At 45.8% G+C, this 24696-nt stretch overlaps 1 long non-coding RNA gene across 1 annotated transcript in view; it reads left to right on the forward strand.

The window, feature by feature from the left end:
* The window catches only part of LOC134735486 (uncharacterized), a 49384-nt gene extending 25534 nt beyond the window's left edge, over positions 1-23850 (forward strand). The window contains exon 3 of the long non-coding RNA XR_010118663.1: positions 22529-23850. This is a non-coding gene — a long non-coding RNA (uncharacterized lncRNA). The remainder of the gene's footprint in view (positions 1-22528) is intronic.
* Positions 23851-24696: the final 846 nt, after the last annotated feature.

The following is a 24696-nucleotide window of genomic DNA, read 5'->3' on the forward strand; positions in this document are numbered from 1 at the left end:
GAAACTCAGCCTCATCTTCTTTTGTTTCAGAAGAGTCAGATATTAGAAGAGAATGACAGCAACTCAGTGCAGGGCGTATTTTTCCTTAATGCTTTTTCATCCTATAAAACTTACATAAGCCATACATCATTTTTTAAAATGAGAAAAATGCCTTCAAGTCGAAAGTGAAAATGAATTTAAAATGATTGTTTTTTAATGGTACTTTTTTTCTGGAGTAGACTTTTTAAAAGTGGTAATCTTAATCTCCTAGATAAGGCAACAATGTGCTTCCTACACAGTCCATTTCTCATGCTGGCAGAAGCAAAATATTTCCTCACACTTCGCTCTGGAGTTCAGCAATGGAAAGAACTTGTAAATGCTCATTTTGCCAAATGTGCCGGTGGGTCACTGTTCTCCAAGACTGGATGACTGGACTTAGGCTAGAGAGGACTGGCTGGGGCTGAGGATAGAGGAAAGTCACTAAACATTCCAGACGAACTGCTCAATCACTTATTCTCTGAGCACATGCTCCCTATGTCTGCCTCTGTGCCTTAGCGACACTCATTGTAGGAGCCAGCCTCCATGATGGTCCCCAACAAGCCCCACCTCTTTCTATTCGCAGTTTGTATAGGGCTGACTTACATAATAAACGGGGTGTTATAGAAACAATGGAGTGTGCCTTCCAAAGCTAAGTCATGAAAGTCACTGCAGCTTCCACCCTGCTCTCCCTTGGATCCCTTGCTCTGGGGGAGGCCAGCTGCCATGTTGTGAGGAAGCTCAAGCAGCCTGCAGAGAGGTCCATGTGGTGAGAGGCTCTGCCACCAGCCACCCCAGTGAGCCATCATGAAAGCAGATCTAGCCCCAGACAAGCCTTAGCTCAGCAAAGCTCCAGCCAACAGTGTGACCACAATCTCGTGAGCAACCCTGAGCCAGAGCCACCCAGCCAAGCCACTTTCAAATTTGCTATCCATAGAAACTGTGGGAGGTCATATTTATTTTTGTTTTAAGCTCCTAAGTTTTCAGTAATTTGTTATGCTGCAATTGGAAATTAATACATATGCTCTCCTGTCTACAAAAGCTTACTCTTTTCTTCTCCAAATCATTCTCCCTCAAAATTCACATCAAATTCCTCCTTCGGCTTGGATTCTCCAGCCCAGGGGGATCATTCTTCTCTCTAAGCTTCATGACCATGCTTATACTTTTCTTTTTTTTGAGATGGAGTATCTGTCTGTCACCCAGGCTGGAGTGCAGTGGTGCGATCTTCAGTAACTTTCTTAGATCTCTCTTCCAGTTTTTTTAGTTTCCTCCTTAGCTAACTTTTCTTTTTTTTTTTTTTTTTTTTTTTTGAGACAGAGTCTCACTTTGTTGCCCAGGCTGGAGTGCAATGGCATGATTTCAGCTCACTGCAACCTCTGCCTCCCTGGTTCAAACGATTCTCCTGCCTCAGCCTCCCAAGTAGCTGGGATTACAGGCGCCTGGCTAATTTGTGTATTTTTAGTAGAGATAGGGTTTGACCATATTGGCCAGGCTGGTCTTGAACTCCTGACCTCAAATGATCTGCCCACCTTGGCCTCCCAAAGTGCTGGGATTACAGGTGTGTGCCCCCACGCCCAGCCATTGCCCTTCTTCCTTGGTGTTAACCTGAGCTAGAAGGAAGGGCTGTGCAGGCAGACCTGACATCTGATGTATCATTATTAACAGGTGACCACATTATCCATACTGAGGCATTTCTGAAAGCTGGTGGGGGCGGTGCTATTAATAATAATCCTGAAAATCAGCAAAATCTAGGACAGTTCCAGCACAAACAACAGCATTCAGCCACCCTATCTATCTGTAAGAGGTACCTACACCTCCCAAAAAATGTCAGAAGAGGGAGAAAATTGTTTAGCAGGGATGTGGGTTTATTTGCCCAATGCTTATATATGCAAAGAAAATGTAGCTTCTGGCTGGGCACAGTGGCTTATGCCTGTAATCCCAGCACTTTGGGAGGCCGAGGCAGGTGGATCATTTGAGGTCAGGAGTTCAAGACCAGGCTGGCCAACATGGTGAGACCCTGTCTCAACTAAAAATACAAAAATTAGCCAGACATGGTGGCGCACACCTGTAATCCCAGCTACTTGGGAGGCTGAGGTAGGAGAATCGCTTGAACCTGGGAGATGGAGCTTGCGGTGAGCTGAGATCTGGCCACTGCACTCCAGCCTGGGCGACAGAGTGAGACTCCATCTCAAAAAAGAAAAAAAAAAAAAGAAAAAGAAAAAACGAAAGAAAATGTAGCTTGTTTTCTAATTATTATTATTATTATTATTTTTAGACAGGGCCTCACTCTGTCACACAGGCTGGAGTGCAGTGGCCCACCTACAGCTTAGTGCAGTCTCGACCTCCTGGACTCAAGCGATCCTCCTGCCTCAGCCTCCCAAGTAGTCAGTGCACACCACCACACCTGGCTAATCTTATCCAGTCTCTGAGATCACTCAGTCATTAGGTGTCTGAGCAGGGGGAGACCTGCAGTCAGAGCTCTGAATCCCACATCCCAATTCTCATCTCCTCTCAACCCCCCTCCATCCTTTTATGATGGTACCTAGGAATCTGTGAATTTGGAGTAAAACTGGGAAGTGGAAGGGGAACAGAATCCACCCAGGCTGTGAGGAATGGCTGTTCTGAGAGACTCCCTGGACTGGCTGGGGACTATCATTCCACCCAGATTTTTGTAGTGATGTCCTGGAATGTGTGTCATGTCTAGGTGGTGTGGGAGTTATGCCCTCCAAGAGGGTGTCCACAGAGGAGCTGAAATCTAGCCAGTGCTTTGCTAGCCAAGCCACAAGCTCATGAGTCTGTGTGAGTCAGAAGAGCAAGCCTTTTTCTAATTTGCACAAAGGCATCCCATGGGCTGGGGCAGGCCCTGGCCAGCAACCAGATTCCAGGTCATTTGCTTCTGGCCTTGCATTCCCTGCCTGTGTCAGCCTGTTCATCCTGATCACAGGCCAGCGTTCTTTTGGCATCTCCCTGGACCCAGCCCAGGCCCATGGGAAATTTGGTGTCCCCGACAGTACATGGACAGGCCATGGAGGGCCAAGGCATCTTTCTCAGATTCCTCTGTCCACATTCTTGCCACCACCTGCGTGCCATTGCTCTGGACCTGGGGAGACATGGTGCTTAGCCAGAGGTGAGGTCCCCCCGGGCTGGCAGACTTCCTCACGCAGTGCCCTGCGATGTGATCCACTTACCTTGATGTTCTCAAATTTTCCCCATCACTTCTTGGATGATTCTAAATCTCCCCCACTCCCTAAAGACATCTGACCTTATGAGTGACCTTGAGATTTTCCTTCTTTCCACCATCCTCCCAGGGCAGCATGAGCATGTTTGGGGCATTTCTGCAAATGGCAAAACTCAAGGATCTAGGTCAGTTCTTTGACACCTTTTTCTTTTCTTTTTTCTTTTTTTCTTTTTTGAGATAGAGTCTCGCTCTGTTGCCCAAGCTGGAGTGCAGTGACGGGATCTCGGCTCACTGCAACCTCCACCTCCTGGGTTCAAGCAATTCTCCTGCCTCAGCCTCCCGAGTAGCCAGGATTACAGGCATGTGCCACCGTGCTCGGATAATTTTTCATGTTTAGTAGAGATAGGGTTTTGCCATGTTTGCCAGACTGGCCTCAAACTCCTGACCTCAAGTGATCCACCTGCCTTGGCCTCCCAAAGTGCTGGGATTACAGGCATGAGCCACTGTGCCTGGCCAACACCTTTTTCATGGAGTGGCACAGATATAAAATAATAAGGGCATGATGCGCTGCATGGCCGAGAGGGGATCTGGAACTTCAGTGGAGGCTATACCAGAAGACTAATGAGATCCCCAGCTGCCCAGATCCTGCCAGGCTGCTCCAAGGGCAGAGGGTATCAAATCTCTCAGGAGGTGGTGAGTCACTCTGATTGGGAAGATCTCCTTAGAGCTTTCAGCTGGACTTTGCTAGAAGGGATCTGAGGAGTTGAGAAATACCTTTTCTCCTCCATAAAGCCTTGCTTTCAAGGCCGTTGTCCCTCCGCAGAGGTCAAGAATGTCAGCCTGGAGACACTAATGCTGATCAATGGCCTCTTTATTCTCTGCTCGTTCTCCTTCCCTTAGGCAATAAGTCTGCTGGCTCAGCCCTAGAGCTGGGACATGGCAAAGGGGTACAGTTTAAAGTGGGAAGCAAAATTACTGTAGGCATAAGGTTGGTGAAATGGGATCCCCATACAATTGTAATGATGAGAACTCCTCTGGGAGTGGAGGTAAGTATGGTTTTGGGGTTGGGGGGTGAGACCCCAAGGGAGCAGCACACTTGAGTGCCAATAAATTGTGGCTTAACTGCCTTCTAGAAACACAGGTTCCTGTCACTTCCAAGAGCGTTTGTTTTGCTGAGTAGTTTATGCAAATGTGGAGCCCTCTGGGTGGCGTGCTGGGTGATGAAGAGGGAACTGGCACTCCTTCTCAAGCCACCCCAGAGGGCTCCCTGGTGCCTCTTCCCAGTCAATCCTGGTCACCAGATTAATTTTGCCTGTTTTTTTTTTTTTTTTTTTTTTTTTTTTGAGACAGAGTCTTACTTTGTTGTCCAGCTTGGAGTGCAGTGGTGCCATCTCAGCTCACTGCAACCTCCACCTCCCGGTTCAAGTGATTCTCCTGCCTCAGCCTCCTGAGTCGCTGGGACTACAGGCACACGCCACCATCCTGGCCAAGTTTTGTATTTTTTAGTAGAGACAGGGTTTCGCCATGTTGAGCAGGCTGGTCTCGAATTCCTGACCTCAAATAATCTGCCCACCTTGGCCTCCCAAAGTGCTGGGATTACAGGCGTGAGCCACCATGCCTGGCCGTTGTATGTTTTTTGTTTGTTTGTTTGTTTTAGAAAACATTATTGCTAAAATAAGTATTTTTTTTTTCCGATAAAAGTAATGCATGTTCATTTAGAAAATGGAACATCCAAAAGTGCAAAGCTTTTAACAAGTCATCATCGATACATTCAGTTTTCTACTTGGCTTTTTTACTGAAAATATCGTGAGCATTTTTTCATCCTAGCCCATATGGAAGGAGGCTTATCCTCTTTTTAATTCCTTTTGGCCCCGTTCCTTGTATAGGCTGTCAGCTAATATTTGCAATGATTCTGAGGTTTTACCCAGGAGAGACCTGGAGACAGCTGGTCACCTACCCCATCCGCCACAACCTCCCAGACAGATGCGGGCTGTCTAATGTGAGAAAGCGCTGGGTCGAGAGGGCAGAGGCCTCCCTCCTTCACACACTGAACTATCACAAATGGACCTAACAGAGTGGAAGGACAGGCTGCAAATTGAGAAGAGAATGAGAAGTGCAACAGTGAAATTGGAAAACAGAGTGATAGTCAAGAGAAGGCAAGCAATGAGTTTAGAAAGCAGTGTTGCTACAGCCACTACAAGCGTCTAGGACAGCTCCCCCCGCACATGAGCTGTTGCAATGTGTCAGTTCAGTAGGATCCACAGATTAATGTTATACAAAAACAGAAAATTACAGAACAGAGATAGAACGAATGGCTTCTCTTTTCCTCCTACTCTAAGTTCATTCCAAATATTGGCAAACTTGGCCAGGTGTGGTGGTTCATGCCTGTAATCCCAGCACTTTGGGAAGCCAAGGTGGGTGGATGACTTGCAGTCAGGAGTTTGAGACCAGCCTGGCCAATATAGTGAAACCCTGTCTCCACTAAAAATACAAAAATTAGTTGGGCGTGGGTGGTGCACGCCTGTAATCCCAGCTACTTGGGAGGCTGAGGCAGAGAATCAACCCGGGAGGTGGAGGTTGCAGTGAGCTGAGATCAGGCCACCAGCACTCCAGCCTGGGTGACAGGGAGACTCTGTCTCAAAAAAATAAAAAATAAAAAATATATACATTGGCAAACTTTTCTCAATCTTTTGCTAACACTCATTTTTGATGGTTATATTTGCTCATAAACCTAAGTATCTGGAAGTACCTCTCTGTACTTCTGTTTCTTCATCTGGAAAATGCGGTGAATAATAATCCCTATCTCTGAGAGCAGGACTTCGCAACCTTGGTGCTATTGCAGTAGGGCCTGAGTAATTCTTTGCTGTGGGGCTGTCCCAAGAACCATCGGTTGTTTAGCAGCATCCTTGGCCTCTACGCCCTTAATGCCCATAGCATCCCCGCTAGTTGTAACACACAAAAATGTCTCTAGACATTGCCAAATGTCCCCTGGGTAAGGTCAGAATAACCCCTAATTGAAAATCTCTGGTCTAGCACAGTGGCTCATGCCTATAATCCCAATGACTTGGGAGGCCAAGGTGGGAGCATCACTTGAGGCCAGACTGGGCAACATAGGGAGATCTTGTCTCTACATGAAAATTAAAAATTAGCCAGGCATGGTGGCTCACATCTGTAGTCCTAGCTACTTGGGAGGCTGAAGCAAGAGAATCACTTGAGTCCAAGAATTCGCGGTTACAGTGAGTCACAACCACGCCACTGGACTCCAGCCTGGGTGACAGAGCGACCAACCCTGTCTCTTAAAAAAAAAAAAGAAAGGAAAATCACTGGTCTAGAGTTCTAGAGTTCCTGTAAGTATCACATGAGATGATTCAGGTAAGGTGCTTAGAAGAGTACCTGACACCAAATAAATGCTCAGTAAACCTAAGCCATCAGCATAGATGAAGAGGCCTTAGAGTGGTAGGGACCGTGGCCTGGGCTACTTCACAAACTGATTTGTTTGTTTACTTTATCATTATGGTTTTGTGCCTCTGAGGTTCTACCTTCTTAAAGTGCCATGCTTTAAAAAGCTCTTTTATGAGAGGTGCCTTTCTTTGTAGGTACAGAAATAAAGCTTCGAAGTACTGGCATTTGCAAGTGGCTTTTGAAACTGGAGAATGTCAAAGAAATGTAAATCATACTCTTTCAAGAGCACAAGAATGTATCTTTCTCTAAAAGCTTTCACAACTGTTAACTCAGTGGCTACTGAGACAAAGTGTTCTAGCAGGGGTGGTGGGAAGGCACCTAAACTGAACTCTGAGTTTTGCTGTTTGTGGAAGGACCAAGCTGGTGAAACCACAGCATCGGTTCGCACAGGCATTTTGTTTGTTTCTGGCTGATGAAGAGAGGAGACTATTCTGTGAACAGCAAGGACTGAGAAAGATGGAAAATGAGGAAGAGGGTGAGATGGTGTCGTCCCTTCAAGCAGGGATTCGAATGATGCGGGAGGGGTTGGTTAAGGCCACCTTGCAGGAAAATGTTGGGAAGGACCAGAGGAGTTGGGGACAGCATCCTCACATCAAGCACCTCTGCCACAGACACTGTCAGCTCCAGGAACCCAGGAGCTGGCTGCGTGTGTTTTCAGGTCACCCTCATGCCAGACCCCACTGCCACCAGCAGCCACAAAACACCAAAGTGTGTGATGGGAACCTCTTCCCCCATCTTTTTTCAGGCTCCTCAGGGTCCATGGCCCAAGTAGGTACAACCTGTCACTGCCTTTAGCTCAGTTTCCCCCAACTCTGCCAAAAGTTCTACCTGCGTTGAGGGACCAGGAGCACGAATCTTTGAATGATGCCATGTGGTCACTGAGATGAGGCCAGTCAGCAGCTCCTCCTTTTGTTATGGCTACTGCTGTGAGGCTGGCAGCCATGGCCATGGCCACAGCACCACCGCCGGCTACAGACACAGCCACAGCTTCATAGCCCAGCAGTCCCAGCTACAGTCACGCCCACACAGCCACTCCCGTGACTGTGGCCATCACCGCCCCCCAACCCCCACCCCCATGGACATTCCTCCTCACAGCTGCCTTCAGCCAAGTGGCTGCCACCAAGTTCCTGAGAAATGACTCACAGGAGATTGCTAACTTGGGGGAAATCTCGTGCTTACTTTCTATGTTGCAAAGACCAATATGATGATGGACCAACAGATTAATACCTGGATTCCAGACTATTCGGAACTCTACATTCAACGTTTTTCATTTTACTGGCTCCCAAGCCCCCTCTGTGTGAGTCCCTGGGCCTGGCTCCCTCTTTGCTCTCTTGGAGGAGGAGACAGACCAACCCTGAGTACCCTGGCACTGTTGTCTAGCATGGCATTTCAGAGGGGACTCAAAGGACCACAGGACTTCCAAACTGATCTGTGCAGCCCAATAAAACTTAATTTCCCATTCTGTCCCTCTGTCCCCGGGATCCTCCCCTAGAGCAAGCTGTTCTAGACCCAGTTTAGCCTTGAGAACCATGCCATGCTCCCTTGGAAGACCTCAGTGTCCATTTGGACTGGCCGACCAGCTTTTCCCTCCAAAACCTGAGCCCACCGAGGTCACCAACTGTGTCTGCTTCACCCTTGTTTACAAGACAATTATGAGCCTGCAAATGTTCACATTTCTCGTATTACCCCATCAGAGGCAATCTTGTCATTGACAGCCCATCTCTTTCCTCTTGCTAAAGAGGAGGGATTTGTTTAGGCTGGTGAGAGACTAGATTGATCTGTATAATAAAGGAATGGAAGGCCGGCACGGTGGCTCTACACTTGTAGTCCCAGCACTTTGGGAGGCCGAAGCAGGCAAATCACTTGAGCCCAGGAGTTTGAGACCAGCCTGGGCAACATGGCAAAACCCCATCTCTACAAGAATGATAAAAATTAGCTAGGTATGGTGGTGCGTGCCTGGGGTCCCACTACTCAGGAGGCTGAGGTGGGAGGATCACCTGAGCCCAGGGAGGTCAAGGCTGCAGTGAGCCATGATTGCACCACTGCACTATAGCCTGGGCAAAGGAGTGAGACCCTGTCTCAAAGGAAAAAAAAAAAAAAAAGAAATGGAGAGAGGAGGAGAGTGTATCAATGAGTGATTCTTAAACTTCACCTGCATCAGAGCCACTTGGGATATTGTTAAAATGCAGATTCTGATTTGGTAGGTCTGGGATGAGGTTTGAGATTCTACATTTCTACCAAGCTCCCAACTTGCTAGATTAAGTCAATTAAACCTCTTTCCTTTATAAATTACCCAGTCTCAGGTATGTCTTTATTAGCAGTGTAAGGAATGGACTAATACATTATGATACTACTTCACCATGTTGAAGCTGAACCCATGGGCATGCTGGCTTTATACAGATTACATTTGGAGATTATAAACGCTGCTGGTTCTCAGAATACATTTTGCACAGCTGGGGTATAAAAGAGTGGATGTTGGGTGAGGTTTGCATATAACTGTAGAGAGAAATCCTGTGGAGCAGCTTCAGTGTGTGAGAGAAATGGATAGAAGGGAAAGGGGGATTTTTTTTATAAGTGTTGTCACAGCCTCAGTGGTTGGCTGTCATCATTCTCAAGAAATGCAAAGACCTTCGTTGTTTGTCATCTGCCCGGCTGCTGGTCCATCTTCCAAATTGTCTAGTGGAATGGTTAGCCAGGCCAGCCCTTCCTCCCTAGTGCATGACTGCCAGCAAGGCCAATGGGGGCTCCCTCCCTGAAATCTCAATCATGGAATCAGGCCCAAAGCAGAGAATACTTGGAGTGTTCTCATTCTAGCCACAGCAGCTCAGTGAGATTGTTGAGCAGTTTCTGCTGCCAAGAACCTCCTGGAGATGCTAGGTGCCTAATGGCTCCAAGCCTGACTTTTTAGCCATTCCTTTGCTCTAGTGTGCTCTCTAATATCCTTCCAAGAAATTCCCATTCTGCCTAGATCGGTGGAGGCAGTTTCTGTTGCTTACAATCAAAGCACCCTAACAGATAGAGCCAGTATAATATTTTGAGCTATTTTGAAATGGTGTTTCATTTCCAGATACACTGTGTGTGTGGTATGTATGCGTGTGTGAATTATGTGATATGGTTTGGCTGTGTCTCTGTATCCCCATGCGTCAAGGGTGGAGGCAGGTAGTGATAATTGAATCATGGGGGCGGTTCCCCCATACTGTTCTTGCAGTAGTTAATAAGTCTCATGAGATCTGATGTTTTTTTTTTTTTTTTTTTTTTTTTTTGCGACAGGGTCTCACTCTGTCACCCAGGCTGGAGTGCAGTGACATGATCTTGGCTCACTGTAACCTCCTGGGTTCAAGCGATTTTCATGCCTCAGCCTCCCGAATAGCTAGGATTACAGGCATACACCACCACTTCGGGCTGATTTTTTATATCTCTGGTACAGATGGGGTTTCACCATCGCTTGGTGAAAGATACTGGCCAGGCCAGTCTTGAACTCCTGACCTCAAATGATCCACCTATTTCAGCCTCCCAAAGTGCTGGGATTACAGGCGTGAGCCACTGCACCCAGCCTGATCTGATGGTTTTATAATGGGAAGTTTCCCTACACAAGCCCTCTTGCCTGCCACCATGTAAGATGTGACTTTGCTGCTCATCCACCTTCCACCATGACTGTGAGGCCTCCCCAGCCATGTGGAACTGTGAGTCAATTAAACCTCTTTCCTTTATAAATTACCCAGTCTCAGGTATGTCTTTATGAGCGTACTTTATGAGAATGACTAATACATTATGATATCACTTCACCACTTTGAAGCCAACCCCATGGGCATGCTGGTTTTATACAGATTACATTTGGAGTACATGCTGAGCACTGTGCCTGAGAGACACACAGTAGGTACTCAACGAATGGCCACAGAAAGAATGAGCAGTCACTTTACAGCATCTGTGCTGAGCCCCAGCACCTGTCAGCTCCCCTGTGCCCAGGGACACTTTAGATGTCCATCAAGCACTAAAATAGCAACACTTATAGGAAAACATGGGCAAACTTGTAGTAGCACTGGCGAGTACACTTATGACCTTTTCCTCCAGTTTCCTTTCTCCCTATATATTCTTTAAAGCAAAGGGTTGCAGAAGGTCAGAAAGGAGCATGATCTTTTTTCCACAAGTATGTTGTGCTTTGATAAAAATATTCCCAGTTACAGGCTCAGTGAGGTGGCTCATGCCTGTAATCCCAGCACTTTGGGAGGCCGAGTTGGGTAGATCACTTGAGGTCAGGAGTTTGAGACCAGCCTGGCCAACGTGGTGAAACCCTGTTTCTACCAAAAAATACAAAAATTAGCCAGATATGATGGTGTGCTCCTGTAGTCCCAGCTACTCGGAAGGCTGAGGCACGAGAACCGCTTGAACTTGGGAGATGGAGATTACGGTGAGCCAAGATTGTACCACTGTACTCCAGCCTGGGCGACAGAGTGAGACCCTGTCTCAAAAATGAAAAAAAAAAAATTCTCAGTTACATGAGAAGCAGGCCAGTATTGCCTTCATGGCATTCCCAATTGAAGCACTTATCCCTACGGAGGGACAAACTCTATACATACTATAAAGGTTAATAGCTGGCCAGGTGTGGTGGCTCACGCTTGTAATCTCAGCACTTTTGAAGGCCGAGGTGGGGGGATTGCTTGAGCCCAGGAGTTCAAGACCAGCCTGGGCAACATAGTGAGACCCTGTCTCTATAAAAAGTAAATAAATGAATAAATAAATAAATAAATAAAAAGTTTAAGAGCCCAGCCTGTGGAAGCAAGATGATTTTAATTAAAATTCATCCCAGCTGCTTTATGAACCAGCTGTTCTTGGGACTTCTCAGAGCCTCGGCTTCCTCACCTGTAAAATGGGCGTGATAGTAATATCTTCCTCAGGGGCTGTTGTCAGGATTTTAAAAAACAATGAACATAAATGGCTGACATTCCACCAATGCACGCTGAGTAAAGTGCCTAGAACATTTTCAGCCCTCAATAAATATAACCTATTAAAACACATGTTCTACTGAAGCCAGAATCTATGATTCTTCCCTCTCACTCTTAAATAGATTTTTAAAAAAGCATTTGATCTAATTATGATAAAAATATATATACAAGGGGAAGGCAGAAAACATACTATGATCTTTCCTGTTTTAAAAAAGCATTTGATCTAATTATGATAAAAATATATATACAAGGGGAAGGCAGAAAACATACTATGATCTTTCCTGTTTGTCTACGGGTGTGATGTTATATGTCATTTTTATTTTCTTCTTTCAGGCCGCTTGTGTTCCAGATTCTTTTGCAGTGAGCATATGTATTAGTTTTACGACCAGAAGATAAGCCTTGACAAATGCTATCTTTAAAAGAGAAGAAAATATCGAGGCAAACTGCAGCATGATTTTATAGAAACTGAGTGAAAAAAAAAAAAAATCCCAGCTAGATGGAGAATTAGATGTTTTCTGGTCAAGAGCTTATTGGGAGGGAAATGACATCAATTTGGGTTCACATCAGCCTGAGTGAAAAATCATCATGCAAAATGAAAGTACACGCGGCGGGTGGGGGGAGGGGCGCTGAACCCACGCTGGGATTTTGCCGTGTGAATCATCAAGCTAGAAATGACCTCAGGAGGGCATGCGGCCCCGCCCCCACCCCTCACCTCGGGAACGTTGCCCAGCGACTTTTCAGGACAAATGAGCAATGGTCCTATTTATAAGCCCTCTAGGAACTAAATCTACACACATTTCCTTCCTCTTAAGCTTCAGGCAGGCTTGATTTAGCTTTTGCAGGTGCCCTCAACTAGCATTCTCCAACCTAGTTCTCCTTCTGCCAGGAAGAGGCCTGGGAGTTGTCCCAGATCTTTCCTACCTACCCCTGAAGGACCCTGGGTCCTTGAGCAAAACCAAATCCCCCGGAAGTCAGTTTTGTCAGCTGTTAAATAGGGATAGGAAGGATTTGAAGAATGCCTAGCTGGGAGAGAAAAGGAGGCCTTCCAGTGCCGAAGGCCGTGTCTTTAACCATGTCTATACCTCCCTGGTGGGAAAAGGCAAGACACAAACAGAGGTAGCTTGTTTACAACAAATTGACAGGAATTTGGAGTTGGGGGTGGCAAGCTTGTGAGAAGGAAGCCAGGGCCACGGAGATGGGAAGCAGGAAGGGATTGAGAGGAGAGGGTCCAGAGAAAAACAGAGGCAGCTCAGGAGAGCAGTGATTAGCAAGGACATCTCTAGAGCAAGAGAAGCCGCAGGTGTAGGGACAGGCTAGAAAACTCAAGAACCAGGATGCTATATTGCTTTTTAAATTTTTATTTATTTTTTACTTTTTTAAAAAGTAAAATCTTTTGAGATAGAGCCTCAATCTGTCACCCTGGCCGGAGTGCAGCAGTGCCATCCTGGATCACTGCAACCTCCGCCTCCCAGGTTCAAATGATCCTCAGCCTCCCAAGTAGCTGGGATTATAGGCGTGCACCACCACACCCGGCTAATTTTTTGTATTTTTAGTAGAGACGGGGTTTCACCGTGTTGGCCAGGCTGGTCTCAAACTGCTAACCTAAAGTGATCCACCTGCCTCCCAAAGTGCTGGGATTACAGACAGGAGCCACTGCACTCAGCCAAGAACCAGGATGCTATGTTGCTGTAATTGACCAGATATGCAGGACTGCAATACCCCTTCCGTTGTCCACAAACACTTTTGGGAACCAGCTTTGTGTTCATGATGCTATGAGGTATGGCAGATGTGAGGTGGTCCAGGGGTAACAGAGATGGGGAGAGAGAATGGCAGATTCAGGAACAGAGGATGATGGCTAAGGACCAGATGACAGTGGTGACCCAAGGGCGTAACCCCCACTGACCAGGAGAAGGTATGTCTTTCTGGAAATCTGTGGAGTTTTTGAAGATGTGTCAGAGTGCTGCAGTGCGGCTGAAACCATTTTCCTTGTTTGTTAAAGAGTGATTACTGAGTTCTGAAGAACCTGGGGTTCTCCAGGAGGGAGGTTATCTGGGTGACAAGTATTAGCAGTGTTAAAATGAGTGTTAGTGAAGTGCATTGCTAGCAGTATTTTTTTTTTTTTTAAGACAGAATGTTGTGCTATCACCCAGGCTGGAGGGCAGTGGCAGGATCTTGGCTCACTACAACCTCTGCCTCCTGGGTTCAAGCGATTCTTGTGCCTCAGACTCCCGAGTGATAGCTGGGGTTACAGGCAAACACCACTATGCCTGGCTATATTTTCAGTAGAGACAGTGTTTCACCATGTTGGCCAGGCTGGGCTCGAACACCTGGCCTCAAGAGATCTGCCTGCCTTGACCTCCCAAAGTGCTGGGATTACAGGTGTAAACACTGTGCCCAGCCTGCTAGCAGTATTGATGTTGGTATTGTATTAGTATCTGTCTTAGTCTGTTTGTGCTGCTATAACAAAATACCACAAATTGGGTAATTTATCAATTTGTTTCTCACAGTTCTGGATTCTGAGAGTCCAACATCAAGGCACTGGCAGGTTTGGTGTCTGGTGAGGGCCCAGTCTCTGCTTCTAAGATGGTGTCTTGAATGCTGTGCCCTCCCACGGAGAAGGCAGAAGGAAAGGCAAAAAGAGAACCAAACGGTCTCCATCAGGCCCTTTTATGATAGCATTGATCCATTCATGAAGGCAGGGCCCTTCTGATCTAAACACCTCCCCAAAGTTTCCATCTCCCAACACTATTGCATTGAGGATCAAGTTTCCAACACATGAATTTTGGGGACACATTCAGATCACAGCAATGTCCATATTCCTTCCCCCTCCCTCAAGTCCTGGATGAGCTTCTACATGTAATCTCCTAGGGCCAAATCAATGAACCACTGCTCAGACCCTGCCTCCCTGCATGTTGATGAGAGTGGCATGTGGCATTGAATTAAAGGCCCTCCAGAGGCGAGGAGATACACTTATTGCTCCCTTATCCACATGCCAGGTCACTTCATCATGAGAGGAAATTAAATTGGCTTGGAATGGATTGCTCCTCCCACAGCCATGCTGGTCTCTAAACCTTCCTAGATGGCTGCAAAGCTGAAGGGTTGGTTATCTATTGCAGCATAACAGATTTGTGCTCAGTTAAATAGCCCAAAGTAACAATACACTCACAGTTTATTCTCTCACACAGTTTATGGTAGGCAGGAAAGAGGGAGTGGCTGCATTGCGTGGTTGTGGCTTGGGGTTGCGGTCAGGAGGTCACCTGGGCCGGTGGTCATCTGAAGGTCTGGGCTGGAGAATCTGCTTCTAAGATGACTCACACATGCTGGCAGGTTGACAGGGAGGCCTCTGCTCCTTACTTGCAGGACCCCTCCATAGGGCCACTTGAGTGTCCTCATGACATGGCAGCTGGCTTCCTCCAGAATGAGTAACCCAAGAGAGAATAAGGCAGAGTTGCAACGTATTTGTATTAGTCAGTTTTCACACTGCTATAAAGAACTGCCTGAGACTGGGTAATTTATAAAGAAAAGACGTTTAATTGACTCACAGTTCCACATAGCTAGGGAGGCCTCAGGAAACTTACAATCATGGCAGAAGGTAAAGGGGAAGCAAGGCAATTCTTACGTGGCAGCAGGAGAAAGAGAGTGAGGGAGGAATTGCCAAACGCTTTTAAACCATCCGATCTCATGAAAATTCACTCACTATCATGAGAACAGCATGGGGGATATCACCCCCATGATCCAATCCCTTCCCACCAGATCCATCCCTCAACAATTACAATTCGAGATGAGATTTAGGTGGTGACACAGAGCCAAACCATATTTCTCAGCCTCAGAAGTCACGTGCTCTAATTTCTGCAACATCCTGTTGGTTACATGGGTCAGCCCTCCTAACCGTGGGAGGACGCTATCAAGGGCATGAATACCAGGAGGTGGGAATCATTTGGGGCCATCTGACAAGGGCCACCTCCTCTATGCTATAATTCTCAGAACCATTGTTTTTTCTTCTTTGTACATGAGTATAACATTGGCCAATTTTCAGTTATGTAAATAATTATAATAATATTCCCACTTGACATTTGTGCACCAATTTCATCTCCTCAGAGCAATTACTGCCCCATGCTGCAGATGAGAAAATGAAGGCTTGAAGAAGTTAAGTGATGTCCCCGAAGTCCCAAAGTTAAAAAGGTCTGCAGGACTGGGAACTGTGTTGTGGTTACTAGTTTAGTGTCCTTTCCATCATACCTCACAGCTGCCATGAAGCCACAAAGACACCTTATGCCTGCTTATCTTCCAGGGCAAATGGGAATTAAAAAGTAGCTGTAGTGTAGCAAGATAAATCTTATTTTTCTTTAAATTTTTGTATTTCACAGGTGACCCATACTCATTATGGAAAAGCTATAAAATAGAAATAATTAAGGGTTTAAAAAAAATTAAGAAAAGCCATTCCCCCATACTTCTCCCACCCAGATCTACCACTGTTATATCTTAGTATGTTCCCCTAAGAAAAAAGGACATGGTTTTAAAATACGTTACATTAACAGCATCTCCAGGGCAAACTCTGAAGGAAACCCCAACCACTCAGCTTCGCCTGTGGGGAGGAAGGATGTGAAATATGACCTTGAGCATGCAGTAGGCTGTGCATCTGTGTGCGTGTGCAGGTGTGCACACATGTGTAAACGCCTGGTGCTTCTCTGCCCAGATGGAGAGAGGCTCTGCACATCACCAGTTAGCCAAGTTGGGAATTTATTGCAACCTCAGTAGAGAGTGTTTCTTCAGATGAGAGGCAGGGCAGCTCTGGCTCCAGGTGGCAGAAATGGCTTGCCCTCCGGTTTGGTTTAAGTTCCTCTAGGCAGGGAAAGGTTGATTAAGTTTAATTCAATCCATTTGGTCTTCTGAGCGGCCTGCTGAGGTTGGGTCCTTGTCTGCCCCCTTTCATCATATGCCTTACACATGAAATGTCTTGTTCGTGACCAGCTCCCCTGCCCCGCCATGCCCCAGCCAGAAGATCAGCCCCAGAGAGGGGGCCTCATCTGCCTTGTTCACCCGTATCTGCCTCTCAGCAGGTGCCTCAGAGTGTGGCAGCTTGTATTTCTCAAAACGTGTTTGATTGAATTGAGTGCACGGTTTGGGGGACTGTCCACAAGAAAGTTGCTAGGGGCATCCACAGTTTGTATCCAGAAGGAACTAGACCCCACTCAAAGGGCAGAGTCAGGGTCCCAGGCACCTTCTCCGTGTCATCTATTTGTAACTCGGGAACCCCAAGGTCAGGTTGCCACCACCTAGAGACAGAAGAGTTAGGTCCACATTAAAAAAAAAAAAAAATTACAAGAACTGCAAGGACTATTCCAAAGTGTTGGGCATCTGTTTTGTCCTGAACTAGAGAGTTGAAATGAAATTCACTCTGTTTCATCAATCTCACTCAATTTCAGCTTCTATGGATTCTTTCCAAGTGCTGGGTCGGGAGGCAGTGAGGTAACATTAAGTGTGATGAGCATCAGATTTGCAGTCAAATGCCAGGTCATCTACATTTGAGCTGTGTGAGCTGGGGGAGTTTCTCTCTCTGAGCCTCAGTTTCCTCATCTGTAAAATAGGAATAATAACACTAAATTTGCAGCATTTTGGTGCTTGAATGAGATAAAAGTGAGAGTCATTAGCATGATGCCTTGACACAGTGTGCCTAAGAGTATGTATTTTTTTCTCTGGGAATATCTCCCTTAACCTTGAAAATCTGAAAGCAGTGCCAGCCACGTGACTCTCAAGGTTTCTGCCCATGAACGGCCTCCTGTGAGATTAGGAGATGGTGGAGCATGACTGCAGTGGGGCACAGGAGCCCACTGGGAAGTCCCAGGAGCACAGCCCCAGCATCGGTCAGGCCTGGAAAGGATACCTGGGCCCTGAAGGGAGAATGTGGGTAGGAGGCGGCTCCGGGCTCTGCCCATAGCAGGGTCTCCTTTCTTCTCCTGCTTGGGTGGTGGCAGGTGGTCCTTCTCTAGTAGGAATCCAGGTTTTGGGGTCTGAAGCTGACATCACAGGAAAACCAAGGTTTCAGATGATGACCCAAGGACTTGAACATCATCAAATGGGTTAAGTCTGTCCCCTGTGGCTCCCCTGCCAATCTCCTGCTAGACTCCGTCCTTGCCTTTTGGCATCTTTCTCATCAAAGTGGCTCTTGGTGTTTCACGCTCTCTTATTGTGGCAACTTCTTTCCCCATCAAAACGCATCCACTAGCACTTTGAGAATGTCCAACTCTCTTGAAACCTAATTGCTTTGACAATCAGATCCAGGGTCACAGTTTGCAGTATGTGACAATTTACAATTAACTGGGATGCTTTCTGAAGATACAGCCTGCATTTTTTGGGCCGGAGGACCAGAAATTACTGCCATCCTGCCTCCAGGATCTTCTGTCTTTCCACAGCATCTGGGAGAGCAGTGACAAGGATTAGGTATTTGTCATCTCTGATCTAGACCAATCCCACGGCCCTATTTTTGGATGAGAAGTCTAAGGTTCTGAGGGGTGAAGTAACTTCTCCAAAGTCTCTTGGTGACTTTGAGGCAGAAACTGTGGAAAAGAAAACCACAGATCTCCTGACTTCTTTCCTACTGCCTGTCCCTCATTCCAGAACTTTCCATCTCAAAATGTGATCTGTAGACCAGCAGCATCGATGTCACCTGGGAGCTTGTTAAAAATGCTGATGCTAAAATCCAACCCCAGCCTGACTGAAACAAAATCTGCATCCAGTTGATTCACATGCACTTCAGAATTTGAAAACCACTGGGCTAGAACTTAAATTTTTCCCTCTTGTTTCGTTTCTTATCATTACTTCAGCCCCAAGGGTCTATGAACCTCCCAGGCTGAAATTAACCCAATCTCGACATATAATGTTCAAGGAGTCCTGGTATCATTAAATACAGTGCAGTTTTCCATGAGAAAACATTGCTGCCCTGTTTTCTGACATTTTTTTCATTTTCCTTAATTTAAAATTCTAAAAAGAAAAGCCTCATTAATGGAGTCATTTTTAGAATGGGCAGGAGAATGCAGCACTTTGAACTTAAACAGAAAAGGTATCATAGAAACTTAATAAACAACCAGACCTGGGTGGTGAAATGTATGTGAAAGTGTGTGGTAAATTATAAAGTGGTGCACAAATGTTACTTATAATTTCCAGGCTGTATGATCACAGAATGATATCCTTCATAGGCCCATTCTGGGTTAAAATGTTTCTCAGGAATATGATGGGAAATTTAAAGTTTTCTAATTATTCTCATTTTATTAGATATCTAAGGAGCTAGAATAGTGGTTATCAACCCTGGTTGTGCATGAGAATAACTCAGGGGAGCTTGGTTTAAAAATACATGAGCCTGGGCCCTGGCCCTAGATTTTATTTCTTGAGGTCCTGCGGGTCAGAATTGGTCAAGGGTATATTTTTAAACACTCCCAGGTGATTCTAATACAGAGTGAGATTGGAGAGCCACTGAGCTGGAAAGTCATTATTTTCCAGGTTTACAGTGAATATATGGGGGTGAGAATTTTATCCATATTCATGATATATCTGATGTCCAAATTTTCTAGTTTCTAAATTTTAACAATAATCAGACCATTGGGAGATATCACCTGAATTGAAATACTAATGGTTGCCGATTCTAAACAGTATTGATATGGCAATGACGATTTTGTTAATCATTCACTCTTTCAAAATTTGACATTGCCCCGCTACTATCCATGGTGTCAAAGGCTGACCTACATCTAACAGTGCATTTGTGTACAGGCTTATACCCTGGTGTCAACAACTGAATTCTTAGGTTCCATATAGTATTTACTCTAATGATTAGAACTTTTTGACAACACAGGCTTGAAAGAATATTCATGAGGACCTAAAAGCCCTAAGTTCTAGGTAGTGCTCTTTCCCTGAGTTGGCTGATGTTGGTTCAATTTCCTGCTCTGAAAAAGACAGTGTTGGCCCAGTGGAGCTCAAATCTGGCTGACCATCACATTCACCTGGAGAGCTTTTCAAAGCCGCAGATTTCAAGGTCCCAGACTTTGAAGGGGAAGGGAATGTTGGAAATCCGATTTTCAAAAGAATCCTTGGAAGATCAGCTGTGTTCGGGAGCCACTGGACAAGATAAGCTTTTCTGCTCCAAGTCCTTTTCTGCTCTACGAGTCTATGGCATTAGATCCACTTAGTTAAATTCTTATATAAGAAAAAGCTGATCTGGGAGCAGGCCTGCCCAGCGGGCAGGGCCTACAGAGAGAGAGAACAGAAAACAGAAAAAAACAGTAAAAGGCCTCATCTTTAACTCCCTCCTCTGTATGTCTCAAGGTTTTGTGTTCATGTGGTTTCTGTTCATATCTTTTCATCATAGTCATATTGCTAAATGTTGAACTGTCATTTCATCACATTACCTTTAAAAACTGTTGGAAGTAGCGTTCTCGGAGGGAATAATCACTTTTCCTGCTACGAATTTCACCTCGCTTCTGCTCCAAGACTAAGTTTCAGTAGGCAAAAGAATCTCCCTGGCAAGATTGTTCAAAATACAGATTGCTTCCCGGCATGGTGGCTCATGCCTGTGATCCCAGCACTTTGAGAGGCCAAGGCAGGCAGATCACTTGAGCTCAGGAGTTCGAGACCAGCATGGGCAACATGGCAAAACCCCATGTCTATTAAAAATACAAAAAATTAGCCAGGCACGGTGGCATGTGCCTGTGGTCTTAGTTACTCGGGAGGCTAAGGTGGGAGGATTGCTTGAGCCTGGGAAGCAGAGGTTGCAGTGAGCCGAGATCACACCACTGCATCCAGCCTGTGAGACACAGCCAGACCCTGAAGACAAGATTGCTGGGCTTTCCCTTGATTCTAATTCAAGAGATTTGAAGTCTGGTCCAGAGACCTGCATTTTCACAAGCATCCTAGGTATCCTATGTGCTTTTGATCTCCCTGTACAATGTAGCATGTAGCCTTTCCCAAGTTTCCTTTATGGTAAGAGTCTCATGGACCCATCGACAAATAAACTAATAAATAAAACATGGTGTATCCATACAATGGAATATTATTCAGTCATAAAAAGGAATGAAGTATTGATATACAGGACAATGGTAGATGAACCTTGAAAACGTTATGCTAAGTAAAATGAGCCAGACACAAGAGGCCACATATCATATGGTTCCATTTATATGAAATATCCTGAGTAGGCAAATCAATAGAGACAGAAAGTAGATCAGCGGTTATCAGGGGCTTGGAGGGAGAGAGGAATGGGGGGTGACTGCTGATGGGTGCGGGTTTCTTTATGGTGTGATAAAATATTGTCAGATGGTGGTGGTAGTTGCACAACTTTGTGAATGTAGTAAAACCCACTGAACTGTATAAAAGGGTGAATTATATGGTACGTGAATTATACCTTAATTTTTTAAAAAGGCAAAACAAGAAAAAAAGAATGCCCTGGGCAATTGTTTAGAAAAACAGATTCCCAGGGCTCACTGAAGCCCACTGATTTACCACTTCAGTGGAGGAATACAAGAATCTGTTTTTTAATATCCACCCCACATCAAGTGAATCAAAAGGGAAGTTTAGGAAACCTTACCAAAAGGGAAGTTTGGCACACTGAAGGCCTGAGCCGTCTTTCTGCATGGACCCTTCAGTCCCATCAGTGCCTACTGACGGATGAATGGATTTTTAAAATGTGGTATGTACACATGTCTTAGTCCATTTTGTGCTGCTGTAACACAATGCCATAGACTGGGTAATGTATAAAGACATTTATTTCTCACAGTTGTGGAAGCTAGGGAGTGTAAGAGCAAGGTGCCGGCAGGCTTGGTGTCTGGTAAGAGCCCTATCTCCACTTCCAAGATGGCACCTTGTACGCTGCCTCCTCAGAAGGGAGGGACACTGCGTTCCTCACATGGCAGAAAAGCAGAAGGACACAGAGAGAGAACCCACTCCCCAAAGCCCTTTTTAAAAGGCATTAAACCCACCCATAAGGGTGGAGCCCTCATGGCTTAATCACCTCTTCAGGGTCCTACTTCTTCACACAGTTCCAATGGCAATTACATTTCAACATGAGTGTTGGAGGGGACAAACATCCAAACCACAGCAACATACAATGAGCTATTATTCAGTCTTAAAGAGGAAGGAAATTTGGACACATGCTACAACATGGATGAACCTTGAGGACATTATGCTAAATGAAAAAGCCAAACACAAAAAGATAAAGACTGTATGCTTTTATGTATATGAGGTACCTAGTATAGTCAAATTCATAGACACAGAAAGTAGAATGGTGGTTTCCAGAAGCTGGGGGGGAACAGAACTGAGGGTTGTTGTTTAATGAGTACACTTTCAGTTTTTCAAGATGAAAGTTCCGGAGGTCAGTTGCACAACAATGTGAATATATTTCACACTGTGAAAGTGCACACTTAAAAATGGTAAAGGTAGTTTTCTTTATTTATTTTTGAGATGGAGTCTCGCTCTGTCACCCAGGCTGGAGTGCAGTGGTGTGATCCCAGCTCACTGTAGCCTCTGCCTGCCAGTTCGAGCAATTCTCCTGCCTCAGCCGCCCGAATAGCTGGGATTATAGGTGCCTGCCACCATGCCTGGATTAATCCCAGCACTTTGGGAGGCCGAGGCGGGTGGATCACCTGAGGTCAGGAGTTTGAGTCCAGCTTGGCCAACACGGTGAAACCCCATCTCTACTAAAACTACAAAAAGTAGCTGGGTGTGGTGGCACACGCCTGTAATCCCAGCTACTCGGGAGGCTGAGGCAGGAGAATCTCTTGAACCCGTGAAGTGGAGGCTGCAGTGAGCTGAGATCATGCCACTGTACTCCTGGAATGGGTGACAGAGCGAGACTCTGTCTCAAAAAAAAAGACTGTAGCTTCCATCTCAAGCTCCCTCACTCCATCTTGCTGTGCTTACTCTGTTGTTCACTGGCTGTCTCTTTCAGACCACCAGCTGCCATGTTGGGAGGACACTCAAGCAGCCCGTGGAGGAACTCCCACGGTGAGGAGTCTGCCAACAATCAGATGGGTGAACTGGGACATGTATCTTCCTAGGCCTGCCAACATGTGAATAGGCTGGGAAGTGGATCTTTGACCCCCATGTTGAGCCTTCAGATGAAACCACAGCCCTGGTGAACAGCTTGATGCAACCTCATGAGATACCTCAGAGCAGCAGTCCCCAACCTTTCTGGCACCTGGGACCAGTTTCGTGGAAGGCAATCTTCCCACAGACCGGGGTTGGGGGTTGAGGATGGTTTTAGGATGAAACTCTTCCACCTCAGGTCATTAGGCATTAGAGTCTCATAAGGAACACACAACCTAGATCCCTCTTCATGCTCCTATGAGAATCCAGTGCTGCTGCTGATCTGGCAGGAGGTGAAGCTCAGGCAGTAATGCTCACTTGCCCACCTCTCACCTTCTGCTGTGCAGCCTGATCCTAACAGGCCATAGACCAGTACCAGCCTATGTCCTGGGGGTTGGGAACTCCTGTCTTGGAGTACAGGTACCCAGCTGAGCTGTGGAAGATTCTCAACACAGGGAATGTGTAGAATAATGAAGATTTATTGTTTAAAGCTACTAAGTTTCGGAGTAATTTGTTATGCAGCAATAGGTAACTAATACACCATCAAATGCATTTTGCTCAGTCAGATTGCAAGGCAGACCCTACTAGAGCTCCAGCTGCAACCCTGTTTTTCAGGATATAAAAGTATATATTGTGGTAGACCAAATAATGAGCCTCCTAAAATGTCCACATTCCTAATTTCCTGGAACATACCGTGGAGTGTGTTACACCACAAGACAAAAGGGACTTTGCAGATGTAATTAAAGTTACAAACTTTAAAATACATTATCTTAGATGAGCTGAGTGGGTCCAATCTAATTACCTGAGCCCTTAAAAACAGAACTTTGGCTGGAGGCAGGAGAGATTTGCCGGAAGTGGAAGTTGGAAAGATTCAGTGTGAGAGGACCTCACTGTTCCTGGAAAAGGCAACATGTAAAGCGTGATAATGAAGATGGGCAGCCTCTAGGAGCTAAGACTCCACCGCAGCTGATAGCCAGCAAGAAGACGGGGATCTGGGCTGTCAGGAGCTGAACAACCTGAAAAAGCTTGAAAGCAATTCAGTGCTGGAGTCGCCAGAAAGGAATGCAGTCCTGCTAACTCCTTGATTTTGGCCCTATGAAAGCCAGGGAAGAAAAATCAGTAGCGCCAATTGAGACTTCAGACCTACAGAGGTCTAAGATAAATAAATTTGTGTTATTTTCAGTTCACTAAGTTTGGGGTAATTTGTTATGGCAGCAATAGAAAACATATCTCTATATATGATATTTATTGGTTTTCAGGACTTTCCTACCAAGTATCATTGCTATGCAGATGTTGCACAATGCTGTTTATCATTTTCCACTTATTCTGCTGAAGCAGTCATTCACTCTCTTAGCGTCTCTGTGTATTGCAGGGTTGAGTGTTCCATGCATTGTTTTTAAGGCTCTCTTGGAAAGACACTCCTTCTCTGGGAGGCTGGCGTCTGGCTGGAGAAAGACTGAATGCCTGCTGGTTGTTTCTGAGGCTACTAATCAATACTTACCATTAGGATGACAACTCCATGTATCACTAAACTTTGACCTTTGTGCCCCAGAGAGCACAAAGCAGTCCCTAGAGCAGTCCCCAGAGCAGTCCCAACATGCCAGTTGATGTACGGGCAATATACATGTTCCATGAACACAATACCCCTTTCACAGACTTTCCTGAATTAAGTTTTAGAGGTGCTGGCAATAGCAAAATAATGTTGCTAGTTTACCAGCAAGCTCAGGATATTGAGAAAGAGTGCTTAGATTAAAGTAACAGTGTTTATGATTTTTTAAAAGATCTTTTGGATGGATACTGTGTATGGAATGCTGACTAGATGTCCCTGTCTTCGGCATAACTGGGTGATGTTGGCATCAAGGGCCCGTTAAGCCAGCCTTGAAAGCAAGCACATGCCTATAGGCCCAAGACCTGAAAGCAAGCAGGCTGCACCCCCCTCAGGAATCAGAAAGCAGGCCCCAAAGAACCTTAATTGCCCTTCTCCTTTATCTACAACTTTCAGGATTTTATTTCCCCAAAAGTATGTATTTT

This window comes from Symphalangus syndactylus, chromosome 21, assembly GCF_028878055.3.
Source record: "Symphalangus syndactylus isolate Jambi chromosome 21, NHGRI_mSymSyn1-v2.1_pri, whole genome shotgun sequence".
Classification (NCBI taxonomy): domain Eukaryota; kingdom Metazoa; phylum Chordata; class Mammalia; order Primates; family Hylobatidae; genus Symphalangus; species Symphalangus syndactylus.